The 19823-nt window shown below is 41.2% G+C and overlaps 1 pseudogene; it reads left to right on the forward strand.

The window, feature by feature from the left end:
• The first annotated feature begins 4345 nt into the window (after positions 1–4345).
• Positions 4346–19750, forward strand: LOC115156367 (endothelin receptor type B-like; annotated as a pseudogene).
• The last annotated feature ends 73 nt before the right edge of the window (positions 19751–19823 follow it).

Below are 19823 nucleotides of genomic sequence, written 5' to 3' on the forward strand. Positions count from 1 at the left end.
GCAAGAGATAAGAGTGTTGCCAGCCAGCAACATTTAGAACGAACGACTGGGGTCGCGTCCATAGATATAGAACAAAAATACTTCATGACCGGGTCAAATCTCTCGCAACATAACCGATATAACGAACGGACATATTTTTTTCAGCAAATCAAAGTCATGAATCAGCATCATTTTTATGCATAGAAAGAAATGTTATTAGACAAACAGGTCAAACAACATGAAAAGCAGTTTGTTTGCTGTCTTTCCAGTTTACTGTAGTTGACTAGCTCTGAACAGTGTTCTGACGAGAGAGGACATTTTCTATGCCAGGCAAAATCGTGCATTATTAGCTCATTACTGCTGTGCTAATCAACGGTATGAGGCCGCAGCACAGTCGTGCTAAAAAAAAGTAATTTAGCACGCCCACTCATGTACAATTGCTTTAACAGATCACTTTATATAACAGGATATAGCTGCTTCATACGAATCTGATGGCGTTTCAGGAGACGGCCATGTGCAAATAAACTCCCCCTATTTATGTTACTGAATGTTGTGTTGTCAGTGATGATGTTGTGTTGCAGTTGTCGGAAGAAGGTTGCAGTTGTCAGGTGAAGAATCCAGATGTGGAAGTCCTGGGTTGGCGTGGTCTGTGGCTACCAAATTCTCTAAAATGACGTTTGAGGCAGCTTATGGTAGAGACATTCAATTCCCTGGCAACAGCTCTGGTGGACATTCCTGCAGTCAGCATGCCAATTGTATGCTCCCTCAAAACTTGAGACATCTGTGACAAAACTGCACATTTTAGAGGGGCCTTTTATTGTTCCCAGCATAAGGTGCACCTGTGTAATGATCATGCTGTTTAATCAGCTTCTTGATATGCCAGACCTGTGAGGTGGACGGATTACCTTGGCAAAGGGGAAATGCTTGCTAACAGGGATGTAAACACATTTCTACACACAATTTGAGAGAAATAAGCTTTTTGTGCACATGGAACATTTCTGGGATGTTTTATTTCAGCTCATGATACACGGGACCAAGACTTTACATGTTGCATTTATATTTTTGTTCAGTATGAACACCAAATATCAGTTGGTATGCTGTACTATTAAGTACAATTTCAATACAATAAAGTAGTGTATTGCTGTTATGCTATGTACTTACTGCAGCATACTGTAAATTATAGGGCATTGTATAGAAATATTGTGGGAGGAGAAAGAATCACTAGCTCACTAACATATTTCAAGGCATGCCTTGTAAGTGGCTATATTTGTTGCACCCATTAGTGAGAATCCTGTACCAATTAAGTGATATGTGGTAGTATGTTGCTGGATGGGCAAGTCCAGTAATAAACTGTAAATTTGACTACAGTAACATTTTTGGTACCGTAAAATAATGGATATTTTAGCTGTAATCCAATTGCTGGCAGTAAGTTACTGTACATTTTACAGAAAATGCTTTACAGTGCAGTAATGGGCAGTCACTACCATCATGGGGGGGGGGGGGTATTAATGTGGGGGTCTAAATAGGCTCTCTCAAGATTCGATACTAGTGTGCTGTGGTTTAAGATTCCTCCGTCGTGTGGTTTTACGCCCTGAGCTATCTGTCTACCTGCCAAGCAGATGAAATATCTAGATAAAAATAAAAAGAGGTCAGCGCTCTCTGTCCAGCAGTTCTGACACCCTGTAAAGGCAACTGCAGACTAGGTTTTGTTTGCTCCTAGCATAAGCATGACTGTGCTTGCATACTCCCTTAAAAGGTCCAATGCAGCCATTTCATCTCAATAACAAATTATTTATGGGTAACAATTAAGTACCATACTATAATTTTTTTGAATTACAATTCTAAAAAAATAAACAAAAAATAGCACACAAAAAAGTACGAATTTTCCGAGGGCTGTCTGGGAGTAGTCTTAGTGGGGATGGGAAAACAGAAAATGAGTTACTGGCAGAGGCGTTTGGCACTCTTCTCATTGATCTACTAAATAATTTACTGCATAGTGATGTTGCTATGGAAGGCCAAAACTCCATCCCACCAAAACAGGCAGAAATTTCAGGCGGTCTTTTCAAACATCTCTTACACTAAAAGGGCATTATTATAATTTTCACAACTTCACAGTATTATTCCAACCTCATAGTGTGGAAATATATATATAAAAAACAGGCTAATCACATTTTTGACTGCAATGAGCTTTTAAAGACCTTTACTTGAAAAACGACCAGTCGACCAATTACAGACGAGTGGGCGTAGACTTTGGCTACCGAACTTCAACTTGCCTCAAGAAAAACATGAACAGCCAAACACCAAAACAAACAAAAACATCACAAAATGTTGTCATAATATATCTGTGAAACGGCATGCCACTTTTCAACTGGAGAGCATGTGACGTCCTTAAGATGGTTATGTGATGTCCAAAGCTTCAAATTTCATCAACGGTATTTTTACTTTGATACAAGCCTCGATACTTTTGTATCGGATCAGACTGCTTTGAAGATTTTAGGCAAGCCTCGAACTTAAAATAATAAAAATGTCTCAAATTATACATTTTTCATCTGTGTGCAAAGTCCGCAAACAGCTCTTTCATATTTTCTCAGTTAGCATTGCACAGTGAAGGCTATTTGTTTCAAAATCTATATTATTACAAAACAATTACAATACAACGATTATGCATTGACCTACTCAGTATTCACTCTTTCCAAGAGGTCAAAGTATTTTGTCCACTTCACAGACTTTCCAAATGTCATCCAACGCCGTAGGTGGGCAATTTTGGCAGATAAACTTTCCATCACAAGAGTTACCACTGGGTCTTGACCTGATTGTCACAGGTCAACTGGCCCCCTGGGTTTTGCACGTTCTTCGCTAAGATCCGAGGGGCAGTCACTCGTGTCCAGAATCTTGGATGATTGCGCACCACCAGCTTCTCTGGAATCTGTCGGCATCCCCAGACTCATCAGAGAGATTTTTTGATAAAATACATGGCAACAGCTTAGTGTGCATTTTATTATCATATGAAATTTAGAATTCAGTGTTGCCCATTAGTCCTACGTCCCTAACCCATAGAATTAAGAACTAGAATACTGGAACTTTCAGGGTTTATTACATAGCCCCTCTAGTAATTTACTACACTCTTAGAGAAAATAGGTGCTATCTAGAACCAAAAAGGGTTCTTTGGCTGTCCCCAAAGGAGAACCCTTTGAAGAACCCTTTTGGGTTCCATGTACTGTAGAACCCTTTCCACAGAGGGTTCTACATGGAACCCAACATAGTTCTAGCTGGAACCCAAAAGGGTTCTACCTCGAACCAAAAAGGGTTCTCCTATGGGGACAACCCAAAAAACTGTTGGAACCCTGTTTTCTGAGAGTGTAGCCCAGGGGTCCCCAATTACATTCAGCCATGGGCCGATTTTTCCTTGAGCGGATGGTTGGCGGCTGGAACATAGTTATAAATAATTTGTACACTGCAAATTGACCGCAAGAATCCCAAACAGAATCCCAAAAACCGAATCATTTCAACCTTTATTACATTGGGATATGATCACATACTGTATGCCGCTCTATTTATGTGTGGGAATACTTGGGAACAGGTTCCCAAATTAAAATCACTTTAAACTGATTTCCTAGTGATTTTACAGTGTTTTATGTCCAACAACCAAAATGACAAAAATACAAAATATATTGTTTTGTTGATCAGAAAACCTGTGGTGGGGGGCAAATAAAATCACCCGTGGGCCGCCTGTTAAGGAACCCTGCCATGGCCTCTCAAGATGGACACTTGTTTCAATCACAAAGATCATCATAGGATTCACACACTGGCACAAATACTGGGTCAGATGTCCCTAAAAGCCTTTTATCATTGCTGTTTTTGAAATGGGATTTACAATGGTAGAACCATAGAATTAGAAATGAAAATACGATTTTAATAGTATCTCTATGGGTAGAACCCCCATTGGATTTAGAGGACAGCTCTATCCTGTGTGGAGTATGATCTAAACCGAGGACAAGACTTCAGTGTATGAGGAGTAATTGTGGTGACAGATTGATGACTAACCTTGCCAATAAAATATTGGTCTAAAAAACCTTCATCTGCCTTAGCTGTATGAGTTAGGCCACAGACTGCTGCTTGTTGAGGCTACAATTGGCACTGCACTATCTGATTGTGGAGAACAATTTGATGCCTGATTGATTAGTAAGCTGACATATTTCAATGTTATCTATATTTTCACAGACAATCATTCATGCTTTTTGTTGTAATCAAATATACTTTATACCAATTTGATTTGTTTTTGGTATCTCTCCAGGTTCTAATGTGTCAAGTAATGGTTTACATTCTCATTTGCAGATTGCTACCTGAGGATAAATTGCCGGGCCTTTTGAAGAAATCATCTACAATGGAAATTTTAGCTCTGTAGTTCTGTCTCTGCTGCTCGCCAATGGAATGATTTTAATAATCAGAGCAGCGACCAATGATCAGAATCAACAACCAGCTCCTATTATTCAACTCTTTGAAACATCCTCTCCAGGTGTTGTAGAGCTTACAGCGGACCACAAATCCAATAGCTTCATTCCCTTATTCAAAATGCCAGGACAAAACACCCCACCCCATCATATGTGCTTAGTGTCAACTGGAATCAGAGACACATTCAAATACATCAATACCGTGATGTCTGTTGTTGTATTCATCGTTGGAATAGTTGGAAATTCAGCGATGTTGAGGATCATATATGAAAACAAAAGTGGACCTAACATTCTTATTGCTGGTTACTTTGGGAAACATGCTGCATATCGTGATAGACTTTCCAATCAACGCTTACAGGGTGAGTTATTTGCAATTTGGTGTACAGTTACTGTCTATCCTGACATAAAATATATATTTTGATTTGATTATCATAATGGTCAACATCTGATTGTTTTATAAAAGTGTTTTTTTTTTGTGTTCGTGTTGGTTACAAATTATTTTGTCTGACCTAAATGTTGACATGTCTTTGCAGCTCATGGCTAAGGACTGGTCATTTGGTTTGGTGCTCTGTAAACTAGTTCCCTTCATCCAGAAAACATCTGTTGGAATTACAGTGCTGAGTTTATGTGCCTTATGCATTGACTGGTAAGAAGATTGCATATTCAAGTCACATTTCTGTTCCAAATTACCTTTGTATATATAGTGTATCTGGACACCCATTCAAATTAGTGGATTTGGCTATTTCAGCCACACCCGTTGCTGACAGATGTATAAAATTGAGCACACAGACATGTAATCTCCATAGACAAACATTGGCAGTAGAATGGCGTTACTGAAGATCTCAGTGACTTTCAACGTGGCACAGTCAAAGGATGCCACCTTTCTAACAAGTCAGTTCATCAAATTTCTGCCCTGCTAGAGCGGCCCATGTCAACTGTAAGTGTTATTGTGAAGTGGAAACGTCTCGGAGCAACAACGGCTCAGTCGCAAAGTGGTAAGCCACACAAGCTCATAGAACAGGACCGCCAAGTGCTGAAGCACGTAGCGCATAAAAATCATCTGTCCTCGGTTGCAACACACACTACTGATTTCCAAATTGCCTCTGGAAGCAACGTCAGCACAAGAACTGTTCGTGACAACTGTAAAGTTTAGTGGAGGAGGAATAATGGTCTGGGGCTATTTTTCATGGTTCGGGCTAGGCCCCTTAACACTACAGCATACAATGACATTCAAGACAATTCTGTGCTACCAACTTTGTGGCAACAGTTTGGGGAAGGTCTTTTCCTGTTTCAGCATCCTGTTTTTGCACAAAGCAATATCCATACAGAAATGGTTTGTCGAGATCGGTGTGGAAAAACTTGACTGGCTGCACAGAGCCCTGACCTCAACTCCATCATCCTTTGGGATGAATTGGAATGCCGACTTCGAGCCAGGCCTAATCACCCAACATCAGTGCCTGACCTCACAAATGCTCTTGTGGCTGAAGGGAAGCAAGTCCCTGCAGCAATGTTCCAACATCTAGTGGAAAGCCTTCCCAGAAGAGTGGAGGCTGTTATAGCAGCAAAGAGGGGACCAACTCCATATTAATAACCTCTACATGATCGGTGGGTCCCCCGCGGGACAGTTGAGCTAACGTAGGCTAATGTGATAAGCATGAGGTCGTAAGTAACAACAACATTTCCTAGGACATAGACATATCTGATATTGGCAGAAAGCTTAAATTCTTGATAATCTAACTGCACTGTCCAATTTACAGTAGCTAATACGGTGAAATAATGCCATGCGATTGTTTGAGGAGAGTGCACAGTTATGAACTTGAAAATGTATTAATAAACCAATTAGGCACATTTGGGCAGTCTTGATATAAAAGTTTGAACCGAAATGCAATGGTTCATTGGATCAGTCTAAAACTTTGCATTATGGCCTTTCTCTTGCATTTCAAAGATAATTTAGTATTTAAAAAAAAATACAAAAAAGCATTTTTTGTATCATATTTTACTAGATCTAATGTGTTATATTCTCCTACATTAATTTAACATTTCCACAAACTTCAGTGTTTCCTTTCAAATGGTATCAAGAATATGCATATCCTTGCTTCAGGTCCTGAGCTACAGGCAGTTAGATTTGTATATGTCATTTTAGGTGAAAATTTAAAAAAGGGGCGGATCATGATTCTGGAATGAGATGTTTGACTAGCAGGGGTCCACATACTTTTGGTCATGTAGTGTAGTTGGAAATAACTGTATTACTTCCATTTAACATGCCAAAACCAGAGAATTAATAAAATTGTTATATGAAGAGTAACATTGTGAAAGTTGGCTGATATTGTCACAGACTTCGTTGGGTTGTACAGACCAAAACGCAGCCGGGATGTGAATGCTCATCTTATATTTTAATTGAATAAAGAGAACACGGAGAAAAACCAAGAAAACGAATAAAGACTAGTGACAGTTTTACAGGCAGAATAAACGCAGTGCAAAATACACCTACCCACAACCTACCAAACAAACACACACCTACTTATAGGACTCCCAATCAGAGGCAACTAGAAACACCTGCCTCCAATTGAGAGTCCAGCAACCAAAACTACACATAGAAAAACGAACCTAGAACCTATACCAAAACTAACACACCCCACTACACCACACACAAAACCCCACAATACAAAACAAATATACCTCTGCCACGTCCTGACCAAATATAATACAAATAATACCTAAATATTGGTCAGGACGTGACAGATATCTACATGTCAAAAGTTAATTCTCTTGTAGTAGGCCTTGAAACTCCCTTTCGTTGTAATATGTTCTTTAATTGTTATGAACAAAATGCTCCCCAGCCACATAATTTCCCTACTGATTTCCTAGGTATCGAGCTGTTGCATTCTGGAATCGAATCAAAGGCATTGGGGCTTCAACGTGCACAGCAGTAGAAATAACTTTGACATGGGTGATATCAACAATTCTGGCTGTGCCTGAAGTTGTCGGCTTTGATACGATAATAATAGACTATAGAGGACAGCATCTGACAATATGTCTCCTTCATCCCAAAAAAAACAAATCAGTTCTTGCAGGTAATTTGTGGATCCAGACAAAATTGAGTAATATAGAAAGCAAGGTCAATAATATGTTTTCTTTTGTTTTCTTTTGATAATAAATGAAAATGACACAGATTATATAATGAAGCCAGTGAGGTGTGCTTATCATCACATTCCAGTAGTTAGATCAAATCTGAAAGAGCAACACTAATACTGTTCTTTATTATGTTTTCATAACAGTTTTATAAATCAGCAAAAGACTGGTAACTTTTCCGCTTCTACTTCTGCATGCCGCTGGCTTGCACAGCTGTCTTCTACACTCTGATGATCTGGAAGATTCTGAGGAGGAATGAGAATGCACTGAGCGACTATACCAAACAGGTGAGTACAGACCAGAAATCTCCAGCTCTAGAACTGGAGTGATATTAGATGTGTAGTTTTCTGCTCCAGTCCAGCAGTCATATCCAGGCACAGACCTTTTGGGCGGCATGTGCTCAACAACAAAAAAAGGGCACGCCCAAATAAAATCCCTGCAACTGGGTCACAGGCTAGTTGAGCAATTATTACAAGAAGGAAAGGAGCACAATCTGATGAGTAAAGTATTTTGCTAAACTATTTTGCTAAACAATGTTTGTATCTGTTAGGCAACAATTATTCGGCTCCAGCCAGGCTCAGTCTCTTATTGAACAGTGCAAACTGTGCTCTTCTTCAGACCAAAGTCCTGACAAAGTTCACTTGAGCACCCCTCCTCTTCGGCCGATGCCAAAATAGTCCTAATCACCCGCACACAATTCTTCAGCCGAGGCCAGAAACACAGTCTGTGTGAAATGATTATGTAGTTCCTAATCTTCAGCCGAATGCCAAATGCTGTCATCACTCACACACTCCCGTCTTCGGGATAAGTCAGGCTAAGCTATGTTAGCTCGATACTCTTCGGCCTAATGCCCAACACTCAGTCTCTGCATCTATAAACCCATTGTTCTTCAGGCTCTGTCCAAGCTACACTCTTAGAAAAAAAAGTGCTAAGTAGAACCATACAGGATTCTTCGGATTGTCCCATTAGGGGAACTCTTTTTGGTGCTGGGTAGAACGCTTTGCAGAGGGTTCTATCTAGAACTCTCTATGTAGGGTTCCTCAAAGAACAGCCTGTATATGGTTCTACCTAGAACCCTCTAGGAAGGGTTCTACAAAGAACCATTTATCATCTAAAGATACTTCCTAGAACTGCCTATGAAGGGTTCTACTGATAACCCTTTTTATCTTTGGAGGGTTCTTCCTAGAACCCCCTATGAACGTTTCCACCAGCCTGATTAGAATTTAAAATGTCATTATTTATGACAATACATTACTTAAATCATAAGGCCTTTCTTTGAGGGCCTAGTTATACACTAACACAGTGGTGTTAGGAATCGCTTGGTTTACAGGCCACATCAGGCCTGAAAATTACATTATGCTGGCTGGCAAAGTGATGTGTATTGGAATCCAGACAGTTAGGATAGACAACAAGTGGGATTATTAATCACCCTCAACCTGCATTCAGAATGACTGCCAGGGTAGGGAACGTTGACTACTGAGACAACCTGGAACAACCTCTAAGTAGCGGGTGCAATATATCCAACAGATTGGATTAGTTTAGAAAAATTTATGTTATTTATTTTCGTGTAGCATAAAATGTAGTAACCAATCAATGTAAATGCAAAAACACAGATATTATATTAAAACAAACAATTCTGAAAATGTCACTGCAATAGAGCATTCTGGGAAATATTCTATATGGTTCTATGTAGAACCCTTCTCGCCTTCCAAAGAAACCTTCCTGGCTTCCAAAGAATCATCAAAGAACTCTTTCTTCCAAAAACAGTTCTTAGGATGTTAAATGTTCTAGGTAGAAGAACCCTTTGATTTACAAAGAACACTTTTCTTACAAAAATGATTGTTCTGATCAAAACAGCTCTTGGTAGAAACCTAACCCTAGGCAAAGAACCAACTCATGCTATAGCTTTACCAAAACAAAGGAGTTCTCACTGCCATTCCTCGCCTGGCAATCTCATGCCGTGTCCTCAACGTAATTGCTCCCCAACACCAGAGAACGGGGTTTCCTACCCAGTCCTCAGTACAGAGTCCTGTCCCACTCGCACGTGTGCAGTTCCCCACAGTTACTTGCACACAGGTGAATTAATCAATGTGTGGCCATACAGTATGTCTACAAACTCCATTTATCACAGTACAAAACTTGCGACCTCCCACGCACACACATGCACACTGTGCAAATGTAGCCTGTCATTACAGCCATAAACGATGATGCATTTTCAAAAAGCAAGATAGGCTACAGAAACAAACTGTGTTTTGCACCTACATTTGAAGCTGAAAGTAATTCATGTTAACAGCCAATATAAACTAGGGATACAGCGCATTCAGAAAGTATTCAGTATTGTTCCACGTTTTGTTACATTACAGCCTTATTATAAAATTGACTCAATTGTTTTTTTTCCTCGTGAATCTACACACAATACCCCATAATGACAAAGCTAAAACAGATTTTTACAAATTTTTGCAAATGTATTGACATTCGTATTCAGACCCTTTGCTATGAGACTCGAAATTGAGCTCAGGTATATCTTGTTTCCATTGACAATCCTTGAGATGTTTCTACAACTTGATTGTAGTCCACCTGTGGTAAATTCAATTGATTGGACGTGATTTGGAAAGGTACACACCTCTCTATATAAAGTCCCACCGTTGACACTGCATGTCAGAGAAAAAAACCAAGTTATGAGGACGAAGGAATTGTCCGTAGAGCTCCAATACAGGATTGTGTCGAGGCACAGATCTGGGGAAGGGTGCCAAAACATTTCTGCAGTATTGAATGTCCCCAAGAAGACAGGTGCCTCTATCATTCTTAGATGGAAGAAGTTTGGAACCACCAAGACTCTTCCTAAAGCTGACCGCCTGGCCAAACTGAGCAATCAGGGGAGAAGGGCTTTGGTCAGGGAGGTGACCAAGAACCCAATGGTCACTCTGACAGAGCTCCAGAGTTCCTCTGTGGAGATTGGAGAATGACAAACATTTCTGCAGCACTCCACCAATCAGGCCTTTATGGTAGAGTGGCCAGATGGAAGGCTCTCCTCATTAAAAGGCACATGGCAGCCCGCTTGGAGTTTGCCAAAATGCACCTAAAGGACTCTCAGACCATGAGAAACAAGATTATCTGGTCTGATGAAGACAAGATTGAACTCTTTGGCCTGAATGCCAAGTGTCACGTCTGGAGGAAACCAGGCACCACCATCACCTGACAAATACCATTCCTACGGTGACGCATGGTGGTGGCGGCTTCATGCTCCAGGAATGTTTTTCAGGGATTGGGAGACTAGTCATTTTCGAGGGAAAGAGGAACAGGGGGCAAAGTACAGAGAGATCCTGGATGGAAACCTGCTCCAGAGCTCTCAGGCCCTCAGACTGGGGCAAAGGTTCACCTTCCAACAGAACAACAACCCTAAGCACACAGCCAAGACAACGCAGGTGTGGCTTCGGGACAAGAACTTGAACCCGATTGAACATCTCTGGAGAGACCTGAAAATATCAGTGAAGCAACACTCCCCATCCAACCTGACAGAACTTGAGAGGATCTGCAGAGAATAATGGGAGAAACTCCCCAAATACAGGTGTGCCAAGCTTGAAGCATCATACCCAATAAGACTCAAGGTTGTAATCATTGCCAGGGTGCTTAAACAAAGTACTGAGTAAAGGGTCTGAATACTTATGTAAATGTTAATTTCCTTTTCATTTATTCTAATTTTGCAAAAATGTATATAAACCTTTTTTTGTTTTGTCAATATGGGGTATTGTGTGTAGATTGATGAGGATTTAAAAAAAAATCAATTTTAGAGTAAGGCTGTAATGTAACAAAATGTGAAGGGGTCTGAATACTTTCCGAACACACTGTATATCCTGTCAATTTTCTGGAGTCCAGAGAAAGCAGAATCATATGGCCTACTTGTAGCGGAGACTGCAGGATCAGATGGAAAGCATGTTCTGTCTGCACCACGCCATCACTTTGGAGGGCTGCCTGCAGAGTGCTCTTTTTGCTATGTTCAAGGGCTGGTTGGAACTAGGAAACTCAGAACATTTCGACTTCTTAACTGGTTGTACGCTGCGCGTGTATAGCTTCAACCTGTTAGCATGATGTACATTTCTGAGTTCCCACGAGCACATGAATGTGGCATTTCTCCCGCCAAACGCTACACCACGCCCACGGATGAATGCTCCGTTTACATAGTGATGTATTTCCTTACTCCGTACATCATCTTCATTCAATCTCGTTCCACTACTGGATGGCGAGCATTGAGAGGGTTTTACAACGCAAGACAACATGGAGGAGAATCTAGTCTCTAGACAGGGATTGCATTTATTTGGGGAAATTGTACAATTTTACCTTTTCATTCAAGACACTAGAACAATATTGTTTCAGTTGATAATAAAACATGTTTCTATAACTTTCTAGCAGCTAAAAGCTAAAAGGGGAGGCAACAGTAATAAAGTTTAATGTGTATTAAATAGTACTCACTTGTAGGAATGGGTAAGTGTTTACATGTTTGCTAGCTATCCCATAAACCTATTGTTGAAAAACCACATATTTTCATCTTCAGTGGTTTGGTGACTTCCTGTTCATCAAAGTATGCAGAGTTCGTCTCGCAATGGAGCCTTCAGCCGGAAGGGGGAGTTTCGATTCCACTCTGTTTTGGATGGTCCCCATTCAAATGGACGACATCAGGCACAACTTAATGGAGTGCTTAAGTTTTTTTATTTTATTTTTTATTTGACCTTTATTTAACCAGGTAAGCTAGTTGAGAACAAGTTCTCATTTATAACTGTGACCTGGACCAGATAATGGTTGGTATTAGTAGTTTCTTCTCAACAATGGGCGGATTCGATTATGCTCAGCCCATGGGGCACCGGTCTGTGGCCCATGATGTGAACGGGCAAAAGCAGCTGTCATGTTGTCACAAGGCATTGTACAGAAACGTACAACATATTTTTTTTCCATAGAATAGATGTTTTAATTTTCTAACTAGTTTTCATTGGGAAGGCAGATATATATATTTTTTTATTAAAAGCAATCACTTTTGCATGGGAAAACGGAGTACTGCAAATTACTACATGAGCTTAATTACATCACTTTTGTTTTGAGCTGACTTCACCATCTGACAGAGCAGGGCAGGCACCTGGATCACGCCTGGAAGGTAGCCCAGTTCCAAAACAAATGCAATCAATTTACACACAGTGCAAAAGGCTAGATGAATCGAATCCCCTCATAGAGTCTGGATCTGTGTACCTCCCCGATGATTTCTAAAGCGCAAATACATTCTAACCGTGCTGATTGGTCCAAGAAACCGATGGGATGGCCCAGAGCCAGAACACATGTGGATAAGTGGCACTTTGAAAATTCATCATTGGCTTTGATATTCTGATTGGTTAGAGATCCAATCGCTGATGACTTTGTTTTGTACAACACCCCTCATATTGACGTCACAACAAATTATTTCAACGATGGCAGTCCCACAAATGACTTTAACAATGGCAGTCTCAGGCTGAAGTATGTAGAGAACATAGAGCAGCGGAAGAATTCAATTTGAGTCATCAGGCAAGGGTAGCCCTGTTCTTCCTGACAAATATTTTAATTCATTTGTTAGAGTAATATTGAAGGCACTACGATGTTACAGTTGCTTATCTTTAGAAATATAACCAGTTGGCTCCCAAGCTAGGCCTGAAATATGAAAATTATGAAGCAGAGATGAGTCAGTTGTAGATTGCTAAAGTGTGTTTTATATGGATGATAAACGTAGGCCTACTCTGTTTTTGGCAAAATTGGAGGAAATGAAAAAAGTTTTATTTATGGCTTCAATCAATAAGTGTGCCCGCCTTTGCGTTCCAATGCTGATGACTGGTCATTGGTCAACCATCAAGACTTGCAACTTTTTGGTTCTGAAGCATAGATGAGAATTTAATGGGTTCAGAACAACAATGCAAAAAACTGTATACCCCCCCCGAAAAAATGGGGGGTGGAAATTATACTCCTACTGAAAAGGGAACTTTGGAGACTGGAAGGGCAAATGGGCATGTGCTCTGCACATGTAGAGCCGTATCTGTGCATGTGCCTGCCAGCAGTAACACACCTGGCTCAACTGATCCATTGTCCAGCCCATGATTAGTTGATTATTTGAAGCAGGTGTCTTAGTGCTGGGGTGTAATAAAAGCCTGCACATCCAGTAGCTCTCCAGGACAGGATATAGCGACCCATGGTGTAGACAAGTGCGCTACCGCCATAATATATTTATTTATATGATGACATTAAAATGTCTAACATAAATCTCATCTGTTTTCACAGAGATGAGAAGTGGCCAAGGCAGTGTTTTGCTTGGTGCTTGTGTTTGCCCTCTGTTGGTTACCACTGTACCTGAGCAGAATCTTAAAACTCACCATTTATGATGAGAAGGATCCCAAAAGTTGTCAGCTACTGAGGTAATGTAAAAGCATACATTCGATTGTCACTGCTGTTTTTAATTGTGGTTTGTGTTACTTACTTGATCCACTCATCCTTTTTAGTGTATTTCTTGTCCTGGACTATATTGGCATTAATATGGCATAGCTGAGCTCCTTTATCAACCCTATTGCTCTGTACATGGTCAGCAAACGATTCAAAACCTGTTATAAGGTAAGATACAATATAATCTTCCTCATTATTTGCTATTTCAGTTCTTACACATGAGACAGAAGGAGAGGTATAGGCTGACAGTGTGATGGATGCTGTATGGACTCTGTTCAAGGTCATTCCTGCCTCACTGACTGACACCACTACATTTGTGAGGGCAATGACTTGAGTAGGTGATAGCTGAAGAATACAGTCCTGGAAAACAGTGACCCAAGCTGAACTAGATACTAGACAGTTGAACAGGTCAATGCTGAATCAGCGTACACTCATAGCAAAGGTTTAATCTAAGGGCGTTCACAGTGCTAGTTTGCATGTTAATAAGAACATTTACAGCATAGTAAACCTTGGAAATCTGAGTCTGTTGATAGTAATCTCTGCAACCCAGAACCCAAATCTCCGGCCAGCTATATTAAGTCTGTCCTCAACATATTAATTGATAGTTTGGTGGTTGACTGTTGGTTGACTGTATGTCTTTTTGTCTATGTCCCTTAGAAATGCCTATGTTGTTGGTGCATACAGAGTTCTGTCTTACTATCCAGGTCTGTACCAAAACAATTCGAGCTTCTACTTTTAAAAATCCACCTTTCCAGAAACAAGACTCTCACCGATGCCGCTTGCTATAGACCAGCCTCTGCCCCCAGCTGTGCCCTGGACACCATATGTGAATTGATTGCCCCCCATCTATCTTCAGAACTCGTGCTGCTAGGTGACCTAAACTGGGACATGCTTAACACCCTGGCCATCCTACAATCTAAGCTTGATGCCCTCAATCTCACACAAATTATCAATGAACCTACCAGGTACAACCCCAAATCCGTAAACATGGGCACCCTCATAGATATCATTCTAACCAACTTGCCCTTCAAATACACCTCTGCTGTCTTCAACCAAGATCTCAGCGATCACTGCCTCATTGCCTGCATCCGTAATGGGTCTGCGGTAAAACGACCATCCCTCATCACTGTTAAATGCTCCCTAAAACACTTCAGCAAGCAGGCCTTTCTAATCAACCTGGCCTGGGTATCCTGGAAGGATATTGAGCCCATCCCATCAGTAGAGGATGCCTGGTCGTTTTTTAAAAGTACCTTCCTCACCATCTTAAATAAGCATGCCCCATTCAAAAATGTTTGAACCAGCAACAGATATAGCCCTTGGTTCAATCCAGACCTGACTGCCCTTGACCAGCACAAAAATATCCTGTGGTGTACTGCATTAGCATCGAATAGCCCCCGTGATATGAAACTTTCTAGGGAAGTTAGGAACCAATATACACAGGCAGTTAGGAAAGCTAAGGTTAGCTTTTTCAAACAGAAAATTGCATCCTGTAGCACAAACTCAAAAAAGTTCTGGGACACTGTAAAGTCCATGGAAAATAAGAGCACCTCCTCCCAGTTGCCCACTGCACTGAGGCTAGGAAACACTGTCACCTCCGATAAATCCAACATAATTGAGAATTTCAATAATAATTTTTCTACGGCAGGCCATGCTTTCCACCTGGCTACCCCTACCCCGGTCAACAGCCCTGCACCCCCACAGCAACTCGCCCAATCCTCCCCATTTCTCCTTCACCCAAATCCAGATAGCTGATATTCTGAAAGAGCTGCAAAATCTGGACCCCTACAAACCAGCCGGGCTAGACAATCTGGACCCTCTCTTTCTAAAATGATCTGCCGAAATTGTTGCAAACCCTATTAGTAGCCTGTTCAGCCTCACATTTGTGTCGTCTGAGATTCACAAAGATTGGAAAGCTGCCGCAGTCATCCCCCTCTTCAAAGGGGGAGACACTCTAGACCCAAACTGCTACAGACCTATATCTATCCTACTCTGCCTTTCTAAGGTCTTCGAAATAGATTACCGACCATTTCTAATCCCACTGTACCTTCTCCGCTATGCAATCTGGTTTCAGAGCTGGTCATGGGTGCACCTCAGCCACACTCAAGGTCCTAAATGATATCATAACCGCCATCGATAAAAGACAATACTGTGCAGCCGTATTCATCGATCTGGCCAAGGCTTTCGACTCTGTCAATCACCACATTCTTATCGGCAGACTCAACAGCCTTGGTTTCTCAAATGACTGCCTCGCCTGGTTCACCAACTACTTCTCAAAGAGTTCAGCGTGTCAAAACGGAGGGCCTGTTGTCCGGACCTCTGGCAGTCTCTATGGGGGTGCCACAGGGTTCAATTCTCGGGCCGACTCTCTTCTCTGTATACATCAATGGTGTAGCTCTTGCTGCCGGTGATTCTCTGATCCACCTCTACGCAGACAACACCATTCTGTATACTTCTGACCCTTCTTTGGACACTGTGTTAACAACCCTCCAGATGAGCTTCAATGCCATACAACTCTCCTTCCATGGCCTCCAACTGCTCTTAAATGCAAGTAAAACTAAATGCATGCTCCTCAACAGATCGCTGCCCGCACCTGCCCGCCCGTCCAGCATCACTACTCTGGATGGTTCTGAGTTAGAATATGTGGACAAATATCTAGGTGTCTGGTTAGACTGTAAACTCTCCTTCCAGACTCACATTAAGCATCTCCAATCCAAAATGAAATCTAGAATCAGCTTCCTATTTTGCAACAAAGCATCCTTCCCTCATGCTGCCAAACATACCCTGGTAAAACTGACCATCCTACGGATCCTCGACTTCGGTGATGTCATTTACAAAATAGCCTCCAACACTCTACTCAACAAATTGGATGTGGTCTATCACAGTGCCTTCCATTTTGTCACCAAAGCCCCATATACTACCCACCACTGCAACCTGTATGCTCTCGTTGGCTGGCCCTCGCTTCATATTCGTCGTCAAACCCACTGGCTCCAGGTCATCTACAAGTCTTTGCTAGGTAAAGCCCCGCCTTATCTCAGCTCACTGGTCACCATAGCAGCACCCACCCATAGCACGTGCTCCAGCAGGTAGATTTCACTGGTCACCACCAAAGCCAATTCCTCCTTTGGCCGCCTTTCCTTCCAGTTCTCTGGTGCCTATGACTGGAACGAACTGCAAAAATCACTGAAGCTGGAGACTCATATCTCCCTCACTAACTTTAAGCACCAGCTGTCAAAGCAGCTCACAGATCACTGCACCTGTACATATCCCATCTGTAAATAGCCCATCCAACTACTTCATCCCCATACTGTATTTACTTATTTATCTTGCTCCTTTGCACCCCAGTATCTTTACTTGCACATTCATCTTCTGCACATCTATCACTCCAGAGTTTAATTGCTATATTGTAATTACTTCACCACCATGGCCTATTTATTGCCTTACCTCCCTTATCTTACCTCATTTGCACACACTGTATATATACTTTTTTGACTGTATTATTGACTGTATGTTTGTTTATTCCATGTGTAACTCTGTGTTGTTGTTTGTGTCGAACTGCTTTGCTTTATCTTGGCCAGGTCGCAGTTGTAAATGAGAACTTGTTCTCAACTAGCCTACCTGGTTAAATAAAGGTGAAATAATAAAATAATTACCGACTCAGGTATTGACACTTTAAGAGGTACAGTCTATATTGAAGTCAAAGTTACAGGAGTAAGCTGAGCAACATTAGAGCTAAAAGCCCACCTCCACTTGAGTAAGAGGATGCTTGACTATTTAACACAATAAATTACTTTGACATATGTACTAAAGTTTTTTTTTTCTTGCTTTGTATTTTGTTATGTTCTTGTTTTTTTTCTGTCTTTATCTGTCTATGGACATTTGCCTGTAATTACAGTGCCTTGTAAAAGTATTCATCCCCCGTTGGCGTTTTTCCTATTTTGTTGCATTACAACCTGTAATTTAAATGGATTTTTATTTGGATATCATGTAATGGACATACACAAAATAGTCAAAATTGGTGAAGTGAAATGAAAAAAAATTACTTGTTTCAAAAATGGAAAATTGGTGCGTGCATATGTATTCACTCCCTTTGCTATGAAGCCCCTAAATAAGATCTGGTGTAACCAATTACCTTCAGAAGTCACATAATTTGTTAAATAAAGTCCACCAGTGTGCTATCTAAGTGTCACATGATCTCAGTATATATACACCTGTTCTGAAAGGCCCCAGAGTCTGCAACACCACTAAGCAAGGGGCACCACCAAGCAAGCGGCACCAGGAAGACCAAGGAGCTCTCCAAACAGGTCAGGGACAAAGTTGTGGAGAAGTACAGATCAGGGTTGAGTTATGAAAAAATATCCGAAACTTTGAACATCCCACGGAGCACCATTAAATCCGTTATTAAAAATGGAAAGAATATGGCACCACAACAAACCTGCCAAGAGAGGGCCGCCCACCAAAACTCACGGACCAGGCAAGGAGGGCATTAATTAGAGAGGCAAAGAAGAGGCCAAAGATAACCCTGAAAGAGCTGCAAAGCTCCACAGTGGAGATTGGAGTATCTGTCCATAGGACCACTTTAAGCCATACACTCCACAGAGCTGGGCTTTACGGAAGAGTGACCAGAAAAATAAAAAAGAAGCAAACATGTTTGTTGTTCGCCAAAAGGTATGTGGGAGACTTCCCAAACATATGGAAGAAGGTACTCTGGCCAGATGAGACTAAAATTGGCCATTGGCCATCAAGACTAAAATTTGGCCATCAAGGAAAAAGGAAAAAGCTATTTCTGGTGCAAACCCAACACCTCTCATCACCCGAGAATACCATCCCCACAGTGAAGCATGGTGGTGGCAGTATCATGCTGTGGGGATGGTATTCTCGGATGGTATTCTCGTTTTCCATCAGCGGGGACTGGGAAACTGGTCAGAATTGAAGGAGTGATGGATGACGCTAAATACAGGGAAATTCTTGAGGGAAACCTGTTTCAGTCTTCCAGAGATTTGAGACTGGGAAGGGGGATTCACCTTCCAGCAGGACAATTACCCTAAGCATACTGCTAAAGCAACACTCGAGTTTAAGGGGAAACATTTAAATGTCTTGGAATGGCCTAGTCAAAGCCCAGACCTCAATCCAATTGAGAATCTGTGGTATGACTTAAATATTGCTGTACACCAGCATACCCATCCAACTTGAAGGAGCTGGAGCAGTTTTGCCAGTGGCTAGATGTGCCAAGCTTATAGAGACATACACCAAGAGACTTGCAGCTGTAATTGCTGCAAAAGGTGTCTCTACAAAGTATTGACTTTGGGGGGTGAAAAGTTTTGCATGCTCAAGTTTTCAGTTTTTTGGTCTTATTTCTTGTTTGTTTCACAATAATAAAAAATATTTTGCATCTTCAAAGTGGTAGGCATGTTGTGTAAATCAAATGATACAACCCCTCCAAAAAAATCTATTTTAATTCCAGGTTGTAAGGCAACAAAATAGGGAAAATGCCAAAGGGGTGAATACTTTCGCAAGCCACTGTATTGCTAAGATGGCCTATTCAGTGTTGTTCTATGAATGTAATTCCAAGACTGATTTATTTTGATCAGTAATAAAATGCCTTTTACAGTAACAAGAGGTCCTCTTTATCTTATGTTCGATGATGACTAGAATTATGTCTGAGTTTCTGTAAATGACAAATAGCCTATGGCTGTTCCTCATTGACTTTATTGGTTCTGCACTCTCAGTCTCACGTCTGACTCTAGACGTCACATGTACTGTTGTTAGTGGTATACTGCTGTTTAAGTAACAAAACCTGTGGCGTTGTCTATT

The sequence above is a fragment of the Salmo trutta genome, chromosome 20 (assembly GCF_901001165.1).
Source record: "Salmo trutta chromosome 20, fSalTru1.1, whole genome shotgun sequence".
NCBI lineage: Eukaryota > Metazoa > Chordata > Actinopteri > Salmoniformes > Salmonidae > Salmo > Salmo trutta.